This window comes from Molothrus aeneus, chromosome 5 (assembly GCF_037042795.1).
Source record: "Molothrus aeneus isolate 106 chromosome 5, BPBGC_Maene_1.0, whole genome shotgun sequence".
In the NCBI taxonomy this organism is placed as follows: domain Eukaryota; kingdom Metazoa; phylum Chordata; class Aves; order Passeriformes; family Icteridae; genus Molothrus; species Molothrus aeneus.
The window spans coordinates 15,610,140-15,636,465 of record NC_089650.1 but is presented as its reverse complement, the minus strand read 5'-3'; the positions used below and the strand labels follow the sequence as shown (position 1 = coordinate 15,636,465).

General features: G+C 42.7%; 1 protein-coding gene across 1 annotated transcript in view; it reads right to left on the bottom strand.

Annotated features, from left to right (window-relative positions):
- Nucleotides 1–6,887, bottom strand: part of STK38L (serine/threonine kinase 38 like) — a 45,902-nt gene extending 39,015 nt beyond the window's left edge. The window contains exon 1 of the mRNA XM_066550136.1: nt 6,845–6,887. The gene's annotated coding sequence lies outside the window, so the exon portion shown is untranslated. The remainder of the gene's footprint in view (nt 1–6,844) is intronic.
- Between the last annotated feature and the right edge of the window lie 19,439 nt (nt 6,888–26,326).

Below are 26,326 nucleotides of genomic sequence, written 5' to 3'. Positions count from 1 at the left end.
TCACCATATCCAGACTGCAAGTGGGCTAAGATGCTCAAGTGGTGAAGACTTTATATGATCTCTCCTTCTCTGTTAAATTAAACACAGAGCAGGAGTGTCCATACAATAAGTAACCATAAGAGGAACCATCTAACACACTTCAACATAAAGTGGTCATTTATATTCTTTGTTCACAGGAGATTTGAGAGATGAATTCATGAAGAATTCCTGTTTTAATAAACCTCAATTCTCTGCCCTCAGTCACTACTTCCTAAGACTACCTATGGCTGTGAAGATTGGGGAAGGACCAGATACTGTGCTTACAATATCACTAGGGTTGGTTACTTACTAGATACTGTGCTTACAATATTACTAGGGTTGGTTTGTTTCTCTCCTCTCCTCCCCAATAAACCTGAATATTAATATTTCCTTTCCTACAGCATTCATGGAAATGTAGATACATGCTATAACTAATTTCATGAAGTGAAGGCAATAAATTAAACTATCAGCAGACAGATCAGTTTAGCAAGAGAAATTTTCCTTAGGCACAATAAAACTTCTGATTTACACAAGTGAAATATGGCAAGTCAGTCAAAGAACAGCCACACACCTGTTCAACCAGAGGTCTTTATCACTTTAGTGGAACCAACCAAGCACAAACAAAACCAATAAAAACCAGTGACAAAGATGCAAGTTAATGACACCAGAAATTACACAATTTCTTTCTTTCAGCTTATCTAGAAAGTTGGAATTTGCTGTGATGCACTTGACTGCCTTCCAAGACACGCAACTACAGGATGTGCACCACAAGGCAGCCTTACTTGAGAGAATCTCAGACTGGCTGGGTTGGAAGGGACCTTAAAGAACATCCAATTCCAGCCCCCTGCCATCGACAGGAACACCTGCCACTATCCCAGCTTGCTCAGAGCCCCATCCAACCTGGAACATTGCCAAGCATGGGGCAGGCACAGCTTCTCTGAGCAACCTGCGCCAGGGCCTCACCACCCTCACAGGGACAATCTAATCACAGGGACATATCCAATCTAAACCTCCCCTCTGTCACTTTGGAGCCATTGCCCCTTGTCACTCCAGGCCCTCTTTCCATCCTTCCTGTGGGTTCCCTTCAGGCACTGCAAGGCCATAATGAGGTCACCCCAAAAACTTCTCTTCCCCAGGCTGACCAATCCCAGCTCTCCCAGCCTTTTAAACTGCCTTGCTGAGTCTCACCAAGAGTATTTGCTACACCAGTGTCTGATAAGCCACAGCCATTACCCCACTGCATGGGAATGTGCTTTAACAGCTGCCTGTTACCTGTCTGTACCAGCCATGGCTCTCACTGCTGAATGACTGCGTCCCACATCCCACAGAGAACCTTGTATGCATTTAAAATTCCCTTATAGTTCCAGATTTTACAGCTTGTTAAATTACACTTTTAATTACTGTTAAACAGCCTTCATTCTACATATCCAGTTGCTACTGTTTGAAGAAACAGGTACTCCCACTAAATCCTTACCTTGTGATTAAATTTGTTCTCCTTTCCTGCTCTGCGAATGCCACAGAGCACAGAACAGAGCAATCTTCAACTTCAGCTGTTGTAAGAAACAACAGCTGTCTTTAAACAATGCAGTGCAATGTTTTTGTCTGGGGAGCTACTAATGTAAGCTTTCCTCTTCATACAGGACTCAGCAGGCTAAAAATTAGTGACATTTTAAGTGGAACAACTCTTTCATCATCAGGCTGATATTTGGCTGCCATTCTGGTTACCTCCCTTATAAGGCACCAGCAAGAGGGAAGGGCAGGGAACACATTATGCAACTGCTCATTGTAAAAAGTAATTAAAACAAATTTTAAGAAATGTCTGTAATAAACACTTTTCCAATATACAAAAGGAGCCTGATGCCATTGGTCTAAGGTCTGCCATTTCTTCTGGGCTAATCTGGGAAAAGGAGATTTCTCCTGAAAGGAAAGGTTTTCCTCAGTTTTTATGGGAAATAGTGGAAGCCTGTGAACCAGCCCTACCTTCTGAGTCTGGTTCAAATCTAGCTCATCAGCCAAAGAGGCAGCTCTGCCCTGGGTAATGAAGGGGCAACACTGGGATCCCTGCATCCTGTTCCCTCCTCTGTGTGCAGATGTGATCCATGGAAATCTAAGACATCTAATCCCAAGTAAAGGGTTCTGTGGTGAGGCCATCCACATCTTGGCTGGTTTGTACACAACAGCCCTCCTGCAGACAAGGAAATATCCTTTGGAATTTACCTATCAGTTCAGATGTAAGCAGGTTTTTACCAGTAAAGTCATAAAAAACCACTGAGACTTTTTACCCACAGAACAGACTCAAGACTCTCCAGAGTGGCAGTGATCTGGCAGGAAGAGGCCCCAGCTGTCTTTTGGGGGGTTCTCAGTGATCCTGGAGGAAGTTCATGGCACAGCACAAGCATGCCAAGAAGCTGTCTCCCTCTCTGTTGCAACAGAGACATGGAGCCTGTACCACCAGCAGAGCCCCCTAAGCACACACAGATCCCCACTTGTGACAAGCTGCTCCTGCCAAGCCCCTTTGCTTTGCTGTTTCTGCCTTCAGCAGCCATTCAGGTAGTCAGGTGTCCTACTGAAGCGACGACTTTCATTCCTTCCTCATCCCTTGGCTATGGGAATGGAAGTTCTGTACACTCCTGTGTACAAAGCTGAGTGCTTTGCCACTCCTATGCTTTGGTGTGACCCAATATCTTCATTTTAACTGCAACCAACTGATGCACAACCGTGTTTCTCATAAGCATTATTCTACTACAGTGGCTCATCAAAAGGGCCTTCAACCAAGTACAGCTTTCTGGGAAGGCCAGGTTTTCCAAGGGTTTGTCTGGGGATGGTCAGCTGTGTTTTGTTTTCCTACCAGGAGATTTAATTGCTAAAATACCTTGGCACATTTTATAAATGCAGTACTTAATGTGACATTACACACAGTGCTCTCAGAATTGTAAACAGCTCTCTTTATTACACAGAGTAGAAAAAGGTTTCACAACCTTTCATCTGGTCAAAGACAAGAAAAATGTTTTTTGTTTCCCCTTCTGTGGAAGGAAATTTAACACACTCCAATATGCCAAGGTCTTTGCTAAGACTGGAGCTCCTCTACAGCATGTCAGTGATCACAGGCTCAAACTCTGGAACATAAGAGACATAGCTAATATAAGTTGCAGTACAGTAAACACTCTTCCTCTCCCATACAGGTTTGAGTTATCCCTCCCTCCCATAAATTCTGTCACCTTTGATAAACTTTATTTGTTTGCACAACCTGCACACACCAAACTATTACTTCATCATGGCTGCTCCCTGTTACTAAAAGGTGAAGAGTTGATTCCCTTTTTACTACTTCAGGACATTCTCACTCTTCTGAAATCCCATAAACCCAGGCTACCATTTTAATCAACCACTGCTCTTTTTACTAGTAAAAACATAAAGACAACTGTTCCTTAGACAATAAAAATCCCATAGAAACAGTCTTCCAAATTCTAGGTCTCTTTTCTTCACATTCTGACCACTTGTAACTCTCATGAAACCACAGGTCAGCTAACACATTTGTAAGTCTGTAGGTATAAATATTAAAGACACACAACACAAACTAAGTTTCAGGTCTACAGTGCATACCAGCATACAAAATCCAACACCTAAATTACCAAGAAATCAGAAAATCAGCTACTTGAAGCATAAAAGTTTATATTCTTTCCTGATCCACCATTTTCCTTTGCTTTTTTAATCTGTAACAGGTATTTAATTATATATCAATGCATGCCTTACAAGATTACCTGATTTCACAAGTAAGGCAGTGTTAACTACAACAACTGCCCACTCCAATGCTTCCCATACTACTAATGCTTCAAATTATTTATGTCAAGGAAACTGAGTTTTTCTTGATCATTTATTTCTGCCCCTACTTCTTCTTTTGTTTTATATTGTTAAGAGGAAAATGTTCTATTACTTCCCCATGCAAATACTGGAGCAGTGGGACTGCTGAAGTTATTCTGTAGTTTTAAACTACAGATTTGCAGGATCTTCTGTACCAATCAAATTATAAAGTCTGCTCTGCCGCATTTGACAACTCATTTCTGAGTCTTCAAGACAAGACCCTGCCACCTTAAATACAGTTCACTATTTAAATTCATAACACGAAATAAATAACTCTTCCCTGAGTTCCTACCCCACAATATTAAATTGGCTTACCCCAGTATAAGAATTTTTTGCACAACAAAAGCTGTTATTTAATCACCAGACTTGGAAAAATTCTGCACCAACCCATCTCAAAAATTAGACTCCAGTTATTTATCAAACCCATATTTTCAAGGCACAGCAATGCAATTACCACCAGTGGCAGGTCTGCTCTAAGTGCAGCTATATGTTAAAACGAGCAACAAGAGAAGATTAAATGATTTTGTGGACAATTGTATGTTTGATTTATGTCAACTGCCATTACCCTAAGACACAAAGCCTCTTTCTGGGAGACTAAAAGCAAACCATTTACCATATAATATCAGCTTAGCAGGCTTTGTGCTGATGAATACTGCATTCAGAGAAGCAATTCTTTCATTGCAATTTCCATGTCTACCCTGCACCTCCTGGAATACAAATATCAAAGTTTATCAACTGGCTTCATATTTTAACTAACGCTCAGCTTAAACTTGGTGGGGAGAACAACATTTTTATTGGAATAAACATGGACTGAGCAAAAGCTGAATCTGTAGGGAGGAGATAAGCTTTGAAAGCAAGACAAACTCACTGCCTAGACAGATGCAGAGAACATAGACAGTGACTAAGCTCCTTGTGGTCACCACAGGATTCAAGAGCCATCCCAAACTACAGCAGTAACCTAAATGATTAAAAAACTCCCACCCACCATTCAAAGTTTGGGGACAAAAAGACAGATGAACCAAGGGGGGCTACAGAGAACTCCTGAGAAAGAACAGGTGAGCACATCTTAGCCACACGCACTGAACTCCAGTGTGACATCCCATATTGCTCCAAGCCAGGAGAGCCTCACCAGGGACTTCACTGCGGATCAGACCACCCGAGGTCAGCTCACACAAGCAGGTCCACAACAGATCATCTGATAGAAACCCAAAATTTCTGTTCTCCTGGGAACGTTCCCTCACCAAGACCATAGGCCTGGTCCAAGTCCACTGCAAGTTAATGACGGGGTATGCATTTGCTGTTTGTTTTTTTTAAGACAGACTAACTTTCTGAAGAAAAGCATGATACCTGTCCTCCGTAAATATTTGCCTCTGAATACTGCTTAGCTAGTGGCTTGGGATTTGTTTTCCCCTGAAATGTTTGAGAAATAAGTGTTTAGAATTTTTTAAGCTCTGTTAAGCAAAAATATTTAAATCGAACATATAGTATGCCATGTACATTATGAAAAACAAATGAGTCCACAGAGCTATGCAAATTTGACTTTTCCTATCCAAGACATTTCTTAACAAAGCCAGGAAAACATATCTACATATGGCACAGAAGGTAAAACTGCAGCAATTCTACTGGATACAGTAACAGATTCCTCAAATGCAATGAGGGTGCCCACTGATCATCACTTCTCAGGTCAGTAGCCTGTGGGCTCCTATTTCTTATCACTCTTCAGAGTAAAATTAAAAGCTGATATTCTTTCATTCCTGAAGGATAAGGAATGAAAACAATTTTTCAGATTCCTGTGTATATTCAGGCATCTTTTATGGAGCAGGCACAACTCTAGCGAGATTTATTAGCATCATAAAGACCCATAAACAAGATCCCTCTGTTTTAAGTGACTTTTAAAAACTGTAATCAAAACACTGAATCAGTACACCTGACAAACCCCAACATCTACAGTCAACAAAAACCCCATTGCTCACCAGTAAAAACAGAAGGTAAAAGCAAAACCAATACATCCCACCAAATATCTTACAGGAAACTTCTCTTAAAAAAAAAACAACACCAAACAAAAACGAAACGTCGGCATTGCTTTTGATTCAGAGGCTACAACAAGGCTCACTTATTCCCAGTGTGGATTTTGCAAGAGGAAGCCAGGTACATCAGCGAGGCACGCGTCTGAGCTCTGCTATTCTAACTAACCCAAGGCGTTCCAGATCAAGTAAAACCAAACAACAACTGCGCGACCTCACTAAGTCCCTAGCATTTAACTTTTACCTGAGTCAATGGGAATTGTCTGGAGACACAGCGTACGAGCCGGGGAGAGCCAAACCACGGGGCCTCAACCCCAACTCCTCCGGCTCTGCACAAGGTTTGGGATTTGCTCCTCCCGCGAGTGGAAACTTGTGAAGGTTGTTTGCTTTTCTAAGCGCATTACGGAGATAATTTCGGCCCTTTATTTATTTATTTATTTCTAAAGAGGGCAGGACACCCTTAAGCCCAGAACCACGTTCTGTAGCACGAGTACAGCCCAGCCCTGACCGTGCCGGCGAGGTCTCCGCACAGCCCCGGCCCTGCTCCCCGCCCCGGGATCACCTCGGTCCCCGCACCGACACCGCCGGGGGCACCTCAGCCTCCCGGCCAGTGGCAGGGGGACAAGCCACCCCGGGGGCTGCAGGCAGAGCCACCCCGGGGGCTGCAGGCAGAGCCACCCGAGGGGCAGGCGGGCGAACTGCCCCGCAGCCCAGAGCCACCCCCGATCGTCCCCGCAGCCGAGGCTGAGGCTGCGCTCTCTCAGCCTCCACGGCGATGGCTGCGATGGCTGCTCCTGCTGCCTCACGGTGCGGGGGGAGGAAAGAGAGGAGACAGGGGGAGATTCCCAGTCTCCAGCAGCAGCGTGCCGGGGCTGTTTCCGCGGGCAGCGCCGGGGCAGAGGGTGCCTGGCTCCCCTCGGGACCCCGCTCGCCTCAGGACTCACCTCCCGCCCGGTCCGAGCGCGGCGCCGCCCCCGCGCTAATGGCAGCAGGCGAGCCCGCGGCGGGGGCCGATGTTTACCCGCCGGCTCTCGCGAGAGCCGCGCGCCGCCGAGCCCCGCTCCGCCATTGGCCGCGCCCGCCGGTGCGCGCCGCCCGCCCCGCCCGTGCCCGGCCGCCCCGCCCAGCGGCGGCGGCGCCCCGGGACAGGGACCGGGCGGGGAGGGAGCGGAGCGGGGCTGCCGCGGCTGCTGCCCTGCTCCAGCAGGGCCATCCCTGAGCGCACGGCACAGGATTGGGTCCAGACGGTTCTGGAATATTCCCAGCGAGGGAGATTCGCCATCCTCTCCGGACTCGGTCGCTGCCCAGGACAGAAGTTCTGCCTCCTGTCCAGGTGGAACCTCCTGGGCTCAGTCCCTGCCTGTTCCTCTGGTGCTATTGCTGGGCCCCTGGAGCAGAGCCTGGGCCCTGCTCAGAGCCCTCCCTGCAGGCAGGGACACCCAGGGCTGAGGGCCCCTCTCAGCTGGGGCTCCTCTCCAGGCTGGACAGCCCCAGCTCCCTCAGCCTTTCCCTGCCAGAGATGCTCCAGGCCCTAAATCATCTCTGCAGCCTCCACTGGCCCCAGTCCAGGAGCTTCCTGTCCCTCCTGTGCTGAGAAGCCCAGGACTGGACACAGCACTGCAGATGTGCCTCCCAGGGCTGGGCAGAAGGGCAGGATGATCTCCCTCTACCTGCAATCCATGCTTTTCCCAATGCACCCCACGATGCTGTCCCTGCAGCCCGGCATAAACCTTGGCACTCAGCAAGCTCTGCCAGTCAGGACTCCTTGAGGGCTCATGGCTGTGACAGGTCTCACCATCAGGAGTTAGACTGGTCTCAGCTATGCAGAAGGCAAATTTGTGAGCTCACGTTGGAGGAGTGACAATCATCTGCTCCCATCACAACATGGAGCGTGTGGAATTCAGGGAAAGTTTGTCTTGATGTCATCACTTGAAGAGAGTTGCTGATGAGGAGGACTTAACTGACAGATTTGGTTTATTTTACCTTGTTAGTCTTTATGTAGAGATAAGGAACTTAGGAGTTGTGGGCACTAAAGGAGATTTCTTGCCCAGTGACCTCACAATTTCAGGATCTATAGGCTGACCCAGAGAATCCACCATGGACCTCCCAGAGCACTGTGAACCTACCTGCTGAGACTGGCTCTTGGAAGCATTAGGTTTGGTAGGTTTGAAACAATAGAAGGTAGGCTTCAATAGAAGTCTAAATTTAGCATGTTTTAACTTGAATGAGGTGCAGGAGTGCTTCCTGAAGAGACTGACTGTCCTTTGGGACATCTGAACTCCGGTCCCACGTTTGAAACTTGCAGAAGTTGTGCACTCATGTTGGAAGTACAGACACATAACACAGAAATAGAATTAGCAAGAAGGGAAAAGACACTCTACGATAAATAAATTCAAAATAAACTGGTTATGGATCTAGAACGGTGGTATTTCACTAAAGTTCTCTTCCCAGAGCAGAAGTCCTTAAAAAATCTGTGTCAGTAACAGTGGTCAGTGGGAGTGACAGATATCCCTACCCCCTAGCAGGAATGAGCACTGGTTTTGACTGGGGATTTGGGGTGTTTGTGAGTACCACAAACATTGATTTCAGTACCTTACTCCTGTCTGCTCCCCACAGCTGCCATAGGGAAGTCAGGGGAGGAAAGGTCAGTCTGGGAGGGATGCTGAGGCCCAGCTGTGACAATGAAAATGGAATGAATATTCACAACGTGACGTTCCAGTTCCTGCCTTGCTGCTGGAGCTCCTCTGGTGGGTCCTGCCAGCACAGCAGATGGCAGGCACTGAAAGGCTCTTGTGCCAGTGGAAAATTACTGAGTTTTGTTGGTCCTGTGCATGTATGTGGATGTGTGAGGGGGGAAGTGGGGCAAACTTCCATTTATTTAATTATTTTCAAGAGAGAAAGGGAAAGAAATGGCTCCATAAGGCTAAAAAAACTACTGGCATGTAAAGAACCAGTCTCTTGTTTTAGATGAATGAGGCATGTCTGTTTGCATTTCAAGTTTTCTGTATGATTCCATATAACTTTCCTCATAAGTCAGGACTGTGAATTTTTCTAAATAAAAGTGCAATTAAAAAGAGAAACAGTATATTAATAAAAGCACTGGCTGTTGCTTAACAGATCTATGGAAAAACGAAGTATTTAATGTTTCTATTTTTATGTAGCTGTAAAAGTATTTATGTTAGCAGACATTCCATCACAAAACACACACGGCTTATTTTAATTTTCTAATTTTAAATATATGTTTTTAACAGAGCTGTACACATAGAAGGTTATCTCACTGCTATAAAAGTCTGATTAATGGGTTCACCACTGTTGCAGTTGCAGTTAGTGGGCTGGTGCCTCGTGAATATTGGAGCTTGTCCATAGTTTTTGAAGGTCTGTGCACCTAAAGAAACTTACAACCAAATGCTCATCCAGAAATGAACCATGGCAGAGCCAAACCAAGCAGATGAATTTGTTTGTTGTTGAAGGAGAGCTGACAGAAATACCTAAGGTTTAACCCAAACTGTGACACAGTGTAACCATTACCAACAGCCCAATAAACTTTTCTAAACTTTTCTTTCTGTGTATTTCCACAGTTAGCCCATCATATAGAAATATAAACACCTATTCACAGTGTAGAAGGACAGCAGCTCTTTAAGCTCTTTAAGACATAGGAGTTAGACAAACATTTGGAAACAGAATCCTTGCTCTGAGCGTGCAAACTTCTGCAGGCTGCGTGCTGTGCCACTCCTGCCGTCTGTGACAATCCCCAGGGTCCTGCGCCCTCTGCTCCCGCTGCAGCAGCAGCAGCAGGATCCACCCCGGGGCGCAGCAATTAAAGGCAAACACAAAAGCCCAAATACCTCTTGTCAAATTCCACCGAACCTCTGAAGCCTTCAGAAAACTCAGGGGAACTTCTGCGGCAAAGCAAAACAATGCTGTCCTCGTTATTGTAGTTCAAAGGAGAGAGAGCTTGTCAGAGAAAGGACATTGAGGTGAGGGTTTGACATTTCTTTCTCTGCAGTCAATTGGTGTAACAAATCCAAATTGCTGTATCAGAGTCATGCTGGAGATGGCTCTTGGAAAGATTCAGAGGGGGTTTTAACCATGAAAGCTCCCTCTCAGCATCAGAAATAACCTAGAAATATTTAATTCACAAGTAGTTTGCATCTAACTACTTAATTAACATTTAGGAATCAATTCTGATTTTCCTTTCTTTCTTACTGTTTTCCTAATACATCCCAGGTGTATTTCTTAAGAATAAGCCAGAAAAAAATCCAGAACATGAGATTGGTCAGAAAATAACGCAAAGCAAGGTAAGCATAGTGCAAGCCATTCAGAAATATTCCCACAATTTTTCTACTGCTTTAGTAGGATCTTTTTAGCTGCTGTTGATACTACTTGTAATCCAGATTTTACTTGTAGCTCCCTGGTCTGTCTGAATAACAGAAGTCTATGTTTTTTATATTCAACAAGTAGAAGACCAGGAAAAAATGCTTTAATGCTTTTTGCTTTTTAATGCTTAATGCTAAACCCAAATGCTTTAATCTGTTTTATGACACCTTAGTGCTGCTACACAATTCTGATAAGATGCTGAGCGCACTTGTAGCTCTTTAGTTGCCTGATTTCAGTGGGGCACAGTAGCGAATCAAATGTTCAGAAAATGCTGCAGCATGGACAAAAATGTATTTTCATAATAGGTGGAATGCAAATTTAAAAGGAGGCATATATGGTCATACTTCATATGCAGTGTCTCACAATTGAATTAAACAGTTAAGATCTTGGGTCTGCAAACTCTTGAAGAATCAGACAACTCAGAAATGCATTGGGTTTACTTCTGTGAGACCATTCATAGAAGTAACATTTGCTCACCCACTTGTCTCCTGCCATGCTCCATCTTCAGGAAATCATCATCAATATTTAAAAATACCTAACAACATCAGAATGTCTGCACTGGTTCAGAGCTGGGCTCTGTCTCAGTCACATTTCTGCCTTCCTGGTGATCATGGCCTGACATCTAGGGAAAAGGAAGAATGGAAAAAAAATCACAAAGGAAAAGGAAGAATGGAAAACCTTCAAAAGGAAGAATGGAAAAAATTGACAAAAATTCCTTTAAAACCTTCTCACCCTTCACCTATCCCAAGCCTGATGTTGTGTTGTCTGTCTAAATAATAACTTGAAGGGTTTTGCTCTTCCAAATGTCTTGGAACATTGTGCAGTCTACTCTTAAAATCCTGGAAACATCTTGTATTCCAGCACATGGGACAGCCTGTTGAGTGAAATTCACCTCCTTTGGCTTGTCCTGGACCTGGTTCTGAGAGCATCTTGGTGTGGATCCTGAATTTGTTACCGGCACAGATGATGAACTGTCAATTCACGTCAATCCTGGCAGTGCTACTCTTTTTTTTATATCCCGTTCCTTCTCAGTTTTCTTTATTCCTAGCCTGGAAGCCATTCCATACTCTCATCAGTCATGTTGCAATGTTGGAATTTCTAATTACATTTTTGGAAGGAAAGGAACCAAAATTTCACCATTCAAAGTATGGACAAAACATTAATTTAACCAGGGGTATATAATTTTTGCTTCATCTCTTAATCCAGAGGCAGAGCACACCATTTGCTGTGTCTCTTAAAAATAAGAAAAAGTTAAATTATGTCAACAAATAAGTAATATTAGTTCAGTTCTAAAAATGAGGTGCCTTTTGAGGGTATTTGAAACAGTTCCATACAGGCAACCACAGACTGTTCTATATCCACACCCTTTCTGAGAAAGTTCTAGTTTATACTTTCCTGAAAGCCCAGATAACTTTCTTTATATTAATAGCATCTATGTAACAGGGAAACCATTTAGATTTCCATGTGTATAGTCTAAGGAACAAAGCAACTCATTCAGCTCTACAAAATCAAGGAAATTGATATAGTCACCTTTTAGACTGTCTACTCATATCCTGAACATCTTAGCAACTCCCAGCAGCCCTTCCAAAACCAGGATTTTGCCAATTTTCAATACCATTGAAATTACTTCTTTCCTATGTAAGAAGCATTATTTTTTTAATATGAATTTCTGGCTTGGCTGTGACTTTTGCAGGCAATTTGGAACCCGCAGCATAGTTCTTCCTGGCACAGAGATACCAGATTCCTCAGGCAGGAGTTAAGGATGTGACACATTTGATTTGTTTTGTAAGCAATTAAAATATTTATAGCTGAGTTCGCTTAAACAACGTCATCTCTTAAAATATTATTCCTGGATTCTCCTTGGACAAAATCCTTGGTGGACTTGCAAGAGACATATTTAGTACATGATCTTTTTCCATAAACAAAGAAACATGGAAAATCTGGAACAAAACAGTTAACAAATTCACTAACTATTAATAACTATTTTTAATTAAGGAAACTCAGTATTATTCATCAGTTAGCACAGTCAGCATTGTCCTTCCTTCAAAATTCTAGAGAAAAATGAAGGTGACAATTTTCCCTGTCAATCCCAAGGATACAAAATAATATACTAAACAAAAATACTTGTATTTTCCAGACATCTTATTCATAGTCAGTATATTGATCTGTTCTTACACTGGTTCAGTGGTGATCCTATGCTTTTTTTCTTCTTAGCAAAGATTCTCTGCAGATTCTTGGCTAAATCCATTGTTTTTTTCACATTATCCCAAAACATGGGAGATCACTGTGTGTTGCAAGCTTAACCACAGTCTGTCTTCTTACTCAATGTTTGCTTCCTATATGGTGATCAAGTGCAGCTTTTCTGTCTGACATAAAGCTCTCAAAATAAATTAGGGAAAAAAGAAACTGGAATAAGATGTAAACAAAATGATGCAACTTCCTGTTACATTCTGTTCCCTCTTTTTCAACCCTAATGCATCTATTTTAGGGCCTGATACTGAAGTCCCAGTGAACACAGCTTCTGGAGGAGCCTAGGGAGAGGATGTTCTTGTTTGGAAGGGCTGGCTGGCATCACACAGAAGAACCAAGGACAGCCAAGCAGGCACAGGAGGCACAGAGAGTGACCAACCTGACTGGAACTGGAGCTGCCACATCTTGTGATGTAACTCAGAGCATCACAGTTCAGTCACAGGGCACAGTCTGGCTCTGGTGCCACAGAATGGGGCTGAAGTGACCAGCTCTCCCTCTTGGTATCTCATGGATTGATGGTCAGTTGCAGGAGAGTCAAAACCTCTGCTTCCAGAGCCTGTAGATGAATGTATGGAGCCAGTATGGGAGGTAAGAGGATGGATTACAAGGAAATGAGATAACTCTCAGTGAGGCTGTGAAGAAGCACTTCTGGAACCATGAAAGGTTTGTGCAGAAAGGACTGGTGTAAGCTTAGACCATAAGCTTTGTTGTCATGCTCCATTGCTCCATTGCTGACATGAATCATCCAGCTGTACCTCAGAGGAGCTGCAAGGAAGGGAGGAGATTTTGGTGAGGGAAGAGATCAGAGCAATGGTCAGAGATAACCTGAGAAAACCACAGGTCCAAGGATCATGGAGTCTCAGGAGCAGGGCTGCTGTTTCCATGGTGGAAGAAGCAAGGGATCACTGGAAAGAACTTGGAAGGTTTTCCTAACCCAAAGTTAAGCTAATCCAAGGTTAGCGAAGCACTGCAAATCCTTTAGGGCTCAAAAATCTTAATCAGCTCTCCCCTCCTAAACTTTCACAATATTTACAGAACCATGAGTCTGGAAAAAAACAAGATGATGGTGATGAAATCCCAGAGTTTAGGCAAGTTCGTTAGTTATTTAATCTTTTCTGCCCTGTTCCCCCAGTTCTCTCAATTTCAATGGAATCATTGAAAGCCTGAAAAACTCCATCCTAAGTACTCCCACAGATATGGAACCCCTGCTCTCCTGCATTCTTGATTTACACTTCCAGTCCTTTCACTCTCTGTCTTCCAGCTCCATTGCCTAGAGCCTTCCCTGTTTCCTAAGTGCACTTAGCAGTACCTGACTGTTCCTACTGCATTTCCCCAACCACTGACAGCCTGGCAGAGGTTCTCCTCTGTTTCCAGGGTGTGTGAACATGTTCTTGTCATGCCATTCATCGCTGGTTCTTCTTACTGAACAGGATAGGGGGTGTTCTCCATGTTGTTTGCTGTTTGTTAACAACAGAAGTCTGTTCTGGATTTTTAATGCTAATCTGATCTTCAGTGACAAAGCGACAGAAAGGACATTTCTCCAACCTAGAGAGCAACCAGTAAACTTTGGTTCTGCTACACAAAGAGAGAAAGAAAACTCTTTGCAGGACTGGAGCTCAGTTCTCAGTCAGCCCATGATGTCTGGGTATTTCTCACACATCAATGAAATGCAGAAAAAATCTTCAGGGTTAAAAAATGATAGTTCTCAGTTTGGCAAAGGTCAGTTCTGAAATGAGCTGGCTTTGCAAATTGGCTTAGCTACCTTTAGCACCTAATGTGAAGCAGGAGATTCTAGGCAAAACATTTCAAAACCAAAATGTAATTCTCATTTGAAATGAGGGTTTAAGAGCCAGTTTTTCTATGTGTCACACAATCACTATGAATATACACAAAATTAACCCATTTTTTAGGAGAAGATTAATTGTTTTGCTGGTGAAGTCTTAATAAGCTATCAAGAATCAGTTCTCAGTTGACCAAAATATGATGGGATCCCTGTCCATTTATCTGTCCTAGTTACAAACACATCCACACACAGTCTGTAACTGAATCTGGCACAAATAGATGTGAGTGTACTGGCCTAAGCAGCAAAATCTCTGGCATTCTAAAGCTTTAATGTCAATATTGTCCCCTCGCCCATTGTGGCCCTCTGAAGGTTTCCAGATGAAGCACTAACTGCTCTAACAGCTTCCCAACAGCTTTGGCATTCCAGCAGGAGTTTTCAAAGGTTACTAAGGAGATGGACTGGTCAACCATTGCATCTGTAGGTCAAGCCCCAGTGAAACTGAGACAATCACCCTGTGAAGACCAACCTGCTAAATGGGATGACATTTTGGAGGCTCACCTGTGTTGCAGGCAGAGTTTGCAGTGACACCAACATCTGCCCAATTTAGCCTAGAGATTTGTTCAGGCAATTTTATGCCATTTTTCACAGTAAAAAAAAAAAAAAAAAAAAAAAAAAAAAAAGTAAACATGCTGTAATTTTCTTTTTGCTCCTTTTCTTTGTGAAACTTACTTTTTTTGCTGTCCTTTTCCACTACCAAGGTAATTGCAAGCATAAATTCTGTAAGTAGCCTTTTCACTTTTAATATATCACAACTGCATCCTGGATTATAATGATCTAAGCACAGTCTCCATCTGCAGAAGAGAAGAAAGTGATTTCAAGCTAACAAAATAGCTACAAACTTAATGCAGCCTCACACTTGTTTAGACTACTAATGAGGGAGAGCAGGGAAAGGAAAACAATTCTGTTCCATTCCACTTAGCTTGTGGACTTGGATCTTTAAATGAAAATAATCCAATTAATTGTCACAGCATGAAGAAAATAGTTGGGTCTGATAAAAAACAAGGCAGAACCCTAAAGAAAAAAATGTATGTTTAAGGTCCTAATTTAAACCAACAAAAGATCTGCTTCCCATGGACCGATTCCAGAGCCTTCTGTTCATTGTCCCTGAATGGGCCCAATGTCACACACAGGTGGAGCAGCCAGCTCGGGCTCATTACACTGGACCAGCAGGACCAGTTGTGTAATGCTGGATCTCTCACTGTCCTGTTGGATGGAATTCTTGTGGAGCCCTCAGGAGCACAGAGCTCTGTGACCAATGGAAGCAGAGCAGGTAATTAAGCCTGCAGTGCTCAAGCCTGCTGTGGAGAAAGGCTACAGGGGGCCCAGGGAAGAAAAGATTTTTAAAACTGCATCAAACATCAAATCCCCAGAACTCTGTTCTTACCCTCCCAGTTCCCAGGCAAGGATCTGCCGTGTTTTTCAGGAATTACTGGGATTCAGAAGCACAGGCAATGAGCTGCCAGTGGGGTGGCAGTGGAGCTGGAGCTGCCAAAGCCATTTCTCAGTCTCTCCAAAGGAACAGAATGTTAATCAATGTACTAATTTTTCTCCTTCCACTGTAATTAGCCATGCATGACTACAGCTTGACCACCTGAGTTAGCTCAAAACTGTGGAAAAAAATCAGTGTACTTGGAAGGATTACTGACCAAAGAGAGTAGCTATGGAAGGACAAGAAGCAGTCAAATATCTGGCCTGGTTTGGTGGGGATCAAAGCAAACAGTCAGATGATAGGGAGTGCAGACAAAAAGGTATAAGCATGGACAAAAACTCTCTTAGGTTTCTATGGTTTAACTAGTCTCCTGTCTCCCTGGGACAGCAGCACTCCTTAGTAAAAAACATAGCTCCAAGGCTATTTCCAAAGACATTGCATATATTAGAGTTCTTCCACTAGCTGGAAATTTTTTATCAGCTGAACAAAGTAGGAAACCCTGCTCTTTAATGAGGCTCCTGTCCTCCTTCCAGAGAAGCTATGGCTGCCCCATCCCTGGAAGTGTCCAAGGCCAAGCTGGATGGGGCTCTGAGCATCCTGGGATAGTGGAAGGTGACACTGCCCATGGCAGGGGGCTGGAATGGAATGGTTTTAAGGTCCCTTCCAACCCAAACCATTCTGTGATTCTTTTCCATACAGAGGTGGTGGACTGATGCACAGAGCAACTGTAAAATCACAACTGAAACCTTTATTTCTGCACCCTAAGTACTGGCTACTAAGAAAACATCATGGCAGTGAATATGAAGAGGAAAAAATGTGTTGAAAGCAAACAGCAACCAAATTCTTCAGAGAAGCTGGAGAAATTTCTCATCAGAAGAAAATATTTCAGAAGTGAGCAACTCGTCAAATAGTTGAAGGGGCAAAAGAATATCTTAACTCACTTTTCATAAACATTTGTTGCAATAAATAAGATCTGGAAGTGTACAACATGATAACACGAAAAATGGCAGAAATACCACCACATCATGTTTGCTTCCTAGCATAAATGGAATTGCTCCCTAAATTCCTTTCTAGATCTGCCTGTGCCTGTGAACCTGGAGCTCAGCAACACTGGCTGGCAGGGACTCTGCAAATCATTATGTCCAAACACCCACTTGAACAGGGGCTGCCACCTACTCTTGGGTTGTCTTGTCTAGCAAGGTTTTGAAAACCTCCAAGGCTATCTACTGCAGTGTTTTTCTATCCTCCCATCAAAAACATATCCTAGTGTCCAATGTGGACTACCCAGAACAGTTTGTGGCCTCCACATCTTCATAGACCATCTTACAGTGCTTAGAATTTGGCTTTTCTTTGGCTTGACATTTTTGTAGCTCCTATCCAAGCAGTTTTGTTTTCTTTTTAATTCATCATTTTTAAATAATTATACTACTTTACAGGATGCCAAAAGTGCTATGTGATCCTCTTTGTAACTGGCTGTGGTGAATGGGTCTCTACACAGGGAGTATTTGCTTATCCTATGGCTGTTTGCAGGAGGAGCACAGCCAGTGAGGTCCAAGGACATCAGTCAGAGAGAGGAGAGTAGAATAAGGAGATCCAGAGATATTTGTTTTTCTTTAGGATGAAATGCCTTCTTTTCATTTTGAGGCATTTGTATTTTATATTACAAACTTATTAATCAACTGGTAAACATTTCAACCTCATATCTGGGACTGTGAGTTGCTTCTGCAGATGATAATCTTCAACCAGCACTGGCCATCAAGAGGTGGTGATGTTGTTGTCTTCTTTACTATTCCCTGAAAGGTGCATTGGCTGTAATCTCTAATAGCCCTGAGCATATCTGAAAACTCACTTTCCTACACATATGCCTATGGATACTGTAAGAACCACACTGCTCTCAGCTTCTGGGATCACCTGGAATCTTTGTGGAGAGCTCTAGGACTGGTACAATGTATTCCTGTTAAACCATCTGGCTGAGAGATTTTTTTCCCCTAGAAGTTGTTCTGGAGCCTGAGTTTAGAGCTCTTGATGGCACACCGAATGTTGCATGGATTAAGTCAGGCCTTTTATTGCCTTTTATTGCCCATTAGAGGTTTTCTGGCAATGCATGCTGGCACTGAACTGCTGTCAGTGTGTTTCTTAGGCTGCTCCTGAGGGTGGTTTTGCTCTCATCTAGTCTCATCTGATTTTGCTTTTTTAGATGATTTTTTGTTAGACAACATCAGTTGCTGCCAAAACAGGCATGAAGCATACAATGCAGTAAGCAGGTATTTAGGTGAAACATTTTGTGAAAGTGGACTTCACTGGACACTTCTGTACCCTGAGGTTTGGGGTGCTCTGGGCAAAATCCAAAGCTGTGGCTCTCCAAGCTAAGTTCAGGTGTGGTAATAGAAGTTTTATCACAAGAGATGCTGTTCAGAGTGTTCTGCTTGTTCCTCCCCTCTCTGTAAATACCTATTTTATTGAAATAATGTTAAAGTAATCCCTTACAGTCCTCTACAAAATATTGGTGAAGCTGAACACTGCAAGCACCTCTACTTTCCCATTCATTCAAGAAAAAATCTATTCCAAGCAGTTTTTTTATGCTTCTGCTGTTCTGGTTTGTCACACTAAGCCACACCATTAATTTTAGCTAAGTAATCACTACATTTGTGCTTTTTGGAGCTTGCTCTTTTATATCCATTCTTCATTTGATTTCAAGCTCACATGCTGTATTTTGCATGTAATTCATAGTCTACCAGCTACATGAACAGAGCTAATCCTGTCAAAGTACAAACTATCACTACATTTTAAATAATTATCTGCAGCCTGGTCCAGGATTTCTTTACTATTCTTGATTAGGTAAAAAGATGAAAAGCTACTTCTCTTGCCAGTAAAAATCACATTTCAGTAGATGGACTTTTAAAAAGATCATGATGTAGCACAACTAAACCCAAGAAGGCAGAGCTTATGCCATTGTGTTATTACCCTGTCCAATTGTGCCATTCCCCTGTCCAAGAACTATTTTGAATCGAGTAGAATTGCAAAAAAAAAAAAAGTCACTTAAGAACTCTTGGAAAATAGAACATTCACCAAGGAATAATTAATAAGTAATCTACTGATAAAGCTGTTTCATGCTTCAAGTGTTACCACATCTGGTCCAGCAATTTTGACTTATCTAATGGTAAAACTTCCTGGTTTTGTTTTAAATTGCTGCAATTTCTTCCCCTTATGTCTAAAGTACCAGGCAATGCCTTCTGTAAGCCAGAGCAAGTGGCCAAATGTCCCAGTTCTTTGTGGAGCAGTGGCAAGTCACTTTTAGTACAGCAACTCTGGAGCTGCCACATCTTCTCCAGGCACACACCTCCTGGAGCAGATAGATACAAGCACTGATAAAACAGGGCAAACAGCTGGAGATCTGCAAGATTAACATGTTATTTGTAAAACTACATCAGCTGTAAGCAGGAGAGGTTCCCAGAGACTGGATGGCTACAATGGCATGAAGCAGGTGACAGATTTCTGCTGCTCTTGCCTGTAACGCTGCTCTGAGGTGTGTAGTAACATCAGTGAGACAATCAGGAATAAAAACAACACATGCATCTCAATTAAAAATTTCAGCCAAGGCTACAACCCCTTTGCTTGTGAAAATTTAATCCCACCCTTCTTCAAGTGACACCTCTGAACAAGTTTGGGGATCTGCCAGGAAAGGGAGTCCTTAGAGAGACAGCTCCCAAATGTGAGTGATTGACCAAAGTTCAAGCAATATTTAAATCAAGCACTGAAACTCTCAACCCAGTTTCTTAATCTCTCTTAAAAACGCTCCCTTCAGCAAGACTCCTGATGAGTGCCAAAATAAGATATTTTCAGGTAAAGTGTTCAGAGAAGCAAGCACCATCCACATCATTGTCAATGAGAGAACATGGCAGCACTTACCCTATTCCAGTGCCCAGCTGAATTTCAGTCCCACACTGTTGAGCTCAAGGGATGCTGCTCTTCTTACCTATCCATTGTCACCTCTGCCTTCTTATTCCTTCCTATTGCAGCAAGGTTGTCCCCTTGTGGCACCACTCATAGGACGAAGCCTCCCTGACTTCTGTGCTCGTGTGAGGTTTTGGCTTCAGTGAGAGCTGAGGGCAGCAACCACATCACTCACACCTTGCCTCTTCTCCCTCATTAATGGCTTTTATCACCACAGCATCTCTTCTTCCAGTAATTCTTCAGAGGGTAAAGGACCCTGTTAATTTCACCTGTCTTCTCCTGTGTGCATCCTAATGATGAGATTTTAATTAAAAATACAGAGAAGGACTAAATAGTAAGGAAAGTTGACTACTAGAATGACTAGAGAAGTAAGAGCAAGCCAAATTGCAGGTCTTGTTGAGCTAAGGTGCTTGAAATATAGGGAATTAGAAATGCATTAAGTTGTTGGTGATTTTTATATAATATCTATCTTGCCAACAGAAGGCAACTTATCTTATACTCAATACCAATCCTATATACACACAACAAGAGGAACTTTTTAAACTTTGCCTGAGTGTGGGAAGAAACATGACCAGCATTAAGGAAATTAGCAGGAAATTTCTCAGGAGCTGTGCTAAGGGACAGCTTTTTAAAATGCCTGTGGGTGCATATGTGCATGTTCATGTGTATTTGAAGGAATCAGGTTTACAAAAAAAAGTATCTATCAAAATCCTGGTACTGGTGGAATGAAGTTTGACTCACACTCCTTAAGAAGGGTGGAGTATGTGGATTCAGACCTGGCCCTTTGGTTTATGTATTTCTCCATTTGGTTTTACTGTATGAGTCACAAAGTACCTAAAAATTCACAGATGGAAAAGGCTGAGAAATAGCACATCTATTTTTTATGATCAACTGGACCAATTTACCATCCCAGACACGAAGGACAATAAAATGAAATTAAAAATTCTAACCTTTTACTGAAACTACTTCATGTATTCCCTCATTCAGTTAGGAATATGAACAGTTTTAGGAACCACCAAGAAACATGAAGTCATTTGTAAAGAAACATTAAGTCATTTGTAGAAAGCTCAGATTATTACATCATCTGTCTGAACAGAGATTTATTGCTGCTAAAATTCTGTGCTGCAGAAACACAGCATCAATAAATCATCATCTACCTTGCCAATAGCTTTAATAGGAGAGGGAACAGGCTGGAAATTTTTCTGGATGCAGTGATACTCCAAAAGAAGATCTGAGACTGGAGTGTTATTGCCATTAGGAGTAACAATATTTACCTGTCTCTCATAGGGAAGGTCAGGATCAGATCTGCATTACAAGAAAAAAAACCCCAAACCAAAACAAAACCAAAAAAACACCAACAAAACCAAAATCAACCTAAAAAGCAAAAAGGACTTGAAAATTCTGCTTTGTGTCATTCGTTGTGGATGTTGCCACCCCTCTGGCTGCCAGAATTGCTCAGGAGGGTACAGGTGAGTGTTCCTCACTCACACCAGTGGAAGTGACTGATAACCCCCAGCTTGTGCCAAGAAGCAGCAGACTGGGAAGATTATTTATGTCCAAATATTCCTGAGGCCTTTGCAACTGGAAGTACATTATAAATTCTGAATATTGATGGTTAAGTGTGTTGAGCTGTTTGCACAGTTGAGGAACTGCAGTTTACAATGTGTCCTGTCTTTATGGGGAGAGATTTTTAATGATTTGCTGTTCTCCAACTTGTTACTGTGTTTAAGATAGTTACAGTGTAATTCTGCAAAACAACAGGACTGTAATTTTAAGGTTGGTAGATGGGAGTTTGTAGGACCAAGGCATTACTAGCTCATCTGTGGTCTCATATGTACTTTCCATTTCTTGCTTTTATACTATCCCTTGAAATTTTGTCATCTTTTTGAGTATTTCCTTACTGATTGGGGATTTTGGTCCAGAAATGTATTCCTTTCTCTAATTTTAAAGAAGACTGGATAGGCATTAGTGGGTTTTTCCCCTATGTGATACTTCTGCTTTTCATTATACTAATTAAAAAGTACACCCTACATTTAACTTTCCTTAAATTGTATTCCTAGGACTCTTAATTCTGCACTCCCTTCAATATAGTTTACATTTCTGATATTTTTTTAATTGTCTGAGTGTTTAACAACCACAGTCAAATACCCCTCAGTTTCCTCCCAAGAAGACTTAAAAGCCCCTTCAAAAAGAAGTAGAATTTGTTCTAAAAGAAATTTCCAGTAAGGAACTGAAAACAAGCCTTGCTATTTCTAATGTCAAGCTATTTCACATCTGCTTTTACATCAGAAGAGAAACTAAAGTGAAAACACTCAGCATCTTTCCTGTTTGCAGGTTGTCTTTAGCAGGGAGCTCAAGGCTGGAATGGGTAGAGTGGCCTTGTATTTATTGATCTCTCCTCACTTGTCACCTGTCAGCTATAAAAGCTCTTAATGTATCAGAGGGAAATGCTTCAAATGCAACATGGGGATTTTACAGCAAGAAAATTGCTTTAACTGAACCTTGGGAATTGCATCATTAAGCAGCAGTCTCAATGCAGAGGTCACAGTAATAAACTGATAATTCCTTATATTTTTTACTGCATCAGAGCTGAGGGGTGGAAGCTGCATGACTAAGGATTTATAAAACCAATCTCATGGTGACTGCAGTCTTTAAGCTAAAGAAGGAATTTATGCTGCCTGCTCATATTCACAGGCTCTCAGTTTCTCTATTACTGTTTCAAATGTTAGAAAAAGTGAAACTGTGGACATGGGATTTGTAAAATTTTTTTATCTGCTTTACAAACTGTGGGACAGTGACCTGTAAATGGGTTTATGCACTGCAGTACATGGACATTGGAAAATGAGATCCTGAGAAAGCATCCAGTTAAGCAGGAAACTCCCCAAACCAGCCAGAAGGAAATGCAGAGAAGTATGCCCAAGGTGAGTGCCTAAAGTCAGTGCAGAGATTAAGTAGGTGATTCCCTGTGTGCTTCTCCCTCTGCATAAACTCCCTTGTTGAGTCTGGTGCCTAATCCAGGTGAGCTCCTGGCATATTAAGGAAAAGGAAAAAGCCCAAATCCAAAGATAAATTGCATCCTATTTCAGCTGCATGTTAAGGCAATTGTTAAGGCAGATAGACACTTAAAACCCCACAAATTTAGTGGTTTGCAGTGGGGCTGTAAAAATAAGTCTCCTAATGCCAGCCTTGTTTGTGTTCTGGCCTGAGCCTCTCTTGGTTCCCACTGTGGGGTTTGCTTCCATTTGTATCTCTCATGAAAAGTATTGGAGCAAGGAACTGTCCTTTTCCCAAGGAAAGGGAGAACAGCAGGGCAAAAGGCACAGAAGGCTGCAACTTAGAATCTGTGTTCCCACCTGTGACAGGTTTTTTGTGACCAAATATTTATCAAAGGCAGGTAAAGCACATCTGTTTTCATCCTGTGTATGGTTCAGGGTTTGATTTAATTGTTTTCCTGGAACCAGAGCTGAACAAGCCAGAGCCAGTTTTGCCTTGCAGATGCCTCAGGGCTAAAGTGCAGATTGAGCACTCCTATATTTCTTTACGGGTAAATACAGGTGTGCCAGGAATTCATGGGTGCAGAAGGAAATATCCATAGCCCCTACAAGCAAGGGGGGGAAGCTCTCTTAGGAAGCTTTTCTCTTGTCTGGGTTCTCTGTTCAAGGCATTTCATGGAAGGTGTTCCAAGGATGAGCACTCACTCCAGTCTGATCCCAGCAGATCAGCAAATCCCACGTGGAGCGCAGTGCAAACCTATATGGCATGTGATCTGTCCCAGGATAAAACCATGTGTGTTTGAAACCTGCACTTTTCAGACTTGGAGGCTGAAGAGTATTTCTATCAAACACAAAATTCAAGTAGACAGAGGAGATCCCTCAGGGACCAGGAAGACCTCAGGAAGTAACAAAACTGGACTGGGCTGATCAGTCCCCCCAAAACATGGTGCTTCCACTATTGGAAAGTTGATTCTTGACAAAAAAAGTCCGTATCAGGGAAAAACCAAAAGACTAGATGGATCTTACGGACCTTTATGAGTGTTATAAAAAATTTATAGCTTCTTGTGGATTGCTGGCTCATGGTTTGGGATGAAACCTTTAAAGGAAGGATGCATGTTCATTAAGATACACTGACACTGGGAAGCCAATGCTTTTCTGCAAGGGTATGAACTCTCAGCCAAGCTTGCTCTTTTCTTTGTTCTGGGTTTTAGAGTGCTACAGTTTACCAGCACAGAATCTCCATGCACTTATTCTTCTTGACAGGATTTTTGGGGTTACTGAGTATTCCACATGGGATCAGGCATTCCTATGACCTCAAAAAATCAGCTGAATCAACTGAAAATGTAGCCTTGAGCATAACAAGAAGCACTAGTTAACAATGAACTTGTGAGAGCTGGAACCATATGTGAGAGCTTGATCTCTTGGCAGTCTGTGTTGTCAGGGACCAGAAGAAAACACCCAGCCTAAGATGTGTGTGCAGAGTGTGATTAAACATCTTAGTAGCTCTCCATAGGTCCTCTATGCTTAGATTTGAATCACACTCTTCCCCTATGTCCCTTATGAAAATGGGAGCAGTTTTTACAGTAGTGGGATGATGGCAAGAGGGGCACCTTGTGGGCTGTTTGAACCTCACCACTGGAGAGCAAATCCAAGAAAAGCAGACAAAAGGCAAAGGCTTCCCTGAGGTTGAAAGGTTCAGCTTTGTGAATGCTGATGCAGACCTATTTTGTTTACACACTTGCTAATTAATGGTGTTTGTCTAGTTGTCTCACTAGACTAATAGTAAGTTTTACTCTGTAAATAAGACAATCTGTGGTTATAGCAGAACAGAATCTCTCGCTGTGAGTTTGTCAAATAAATGCAAATTGTGAAATACAAATATCTACTCTGTCCTGTGAGCAAAAGCCTGCATTGTAACTGTGCAAAGAGTTGTCTGGTTGAGCAAGAAACCTCCTGTGAAACACACAGGGTCAAGAAAATACAGGTGGTGAATTTGAAATCCATGAGTAATGTCAGACTTGGCTACATCCAGCTGGTTTGTGTTGCTGAAAGCATCATTGCTTTCCCAGAGTCGGAAGGAAGGACAGAATTTTGGGGTAGATCACCCAGCATTTGTCTGATGAGGTGCACAGCCCTCAGAGCCTGCTGCAGACCAAGAGGTTTCATGGGATAGGGACCATAGGAAGCAAATATGACTTTGCAGTGAGGGTAAGGATGGTAATCCTGGAGTAAGAGTTAGGCAATACCATAAAGTTGTGTTTGCTTATATGTTATGATGATGCTAATTTATATTTTATGATTACACACTGCCTCAGCTGACTGCTTAATCCTTAGGAGAACTTAGCACCTGCAAGCTCCTGTGGCTCTTGCAAGTGGCTGTGAGTAGATGTGAGCTGGGGACCTCTCCCCCATCACCCTGAAAGGCAGCTCACAGAATTAGTCCAGACACAGGGTGCTTTAGGTGAGAGAAATTCCATCTTCATGTGGCAGCAGCCAAAGTTGCAGTGCAGAGATGTGTAAAAGGGCTGATCACTTCCAGTGGCTGGGAGTTCAGAAGGTGCCCCAGAAAGCTCCTGAGCAGCTTTATGTTCACTCCAGGCTTTTCTTGCTCTGCTCCTCTGTGCTGGCTGTGTGGCACAGAGCAGAGCACTGCCCATATCTCACTGCTGCCTGCTGCCCTGGCCTATCATGCACAACATCCTTAATTAGCAGAAGCACGAGAATGAGACAACACATGAAATTGCTGATGTGGATGAGTATTTCACAGACATTTCTCTTTTAGTCAGTGAGAAGAGCAAACTGAAGATGTGTCAGTGTACTCACAACAGCATCACTCAGGATGACCATGCACGTGATTAAGCAAACTGCTTTCAGGGAAGTGACTCACTGCTTTGGGTTTGCTCTCTTATTTTTTTCTTGTGTTATACATAATAAGCATATAAATGTGTTTTTGTTTATGGATGGCTCTGGGACAAAAATACACACTGTGTGCATGATCAGTCAAGTAATCCATGTCTGCCTTTATCCAAGGGTGCAGGCATCAGGAAACTGAAACAACTGAAAGATGACCATCATGTAATAATTATGTTGCAGTTTCTCCTCATATTGAGTCAGATCATTTTGATGGAGGATAGCTTCTGGGAGATTGTTCTCCCTAAGCATCTCTTAGAAGTTGTGAGAGTCAGCATGTCTTGCCTTTCTGTGTTTATTCTGAAGTACTCAGACCTCTCTTGTCCTGTTGTTCTGGTTAATTTGTTAATGGATAATTGATTTCAAGGGAGAGGATAGTTTCCTGTTCATAGTCAACTTTACAATCCTGCCTGCCTGGATATGTAGGATGGCAAGATAGTGGCTCCCAGATCCTATTTCTGATCTTCCACCTTCTCCCAGTAGGTATCTGATGTCCTGGTTTACCATGTGCCCCAGCCAACAATTATGCCTGAGCAAGTCAATACTGAACAGGTGTCCCAGGGTGCAGCTTATCAGGTGCAGATTAACATCTCAATTCTACTAGATTCAGGGACTTGTGTGCTCTTCAGAAACACACAGCCAGTCACTGTAGGAGAAGAAAGTTGGGTTA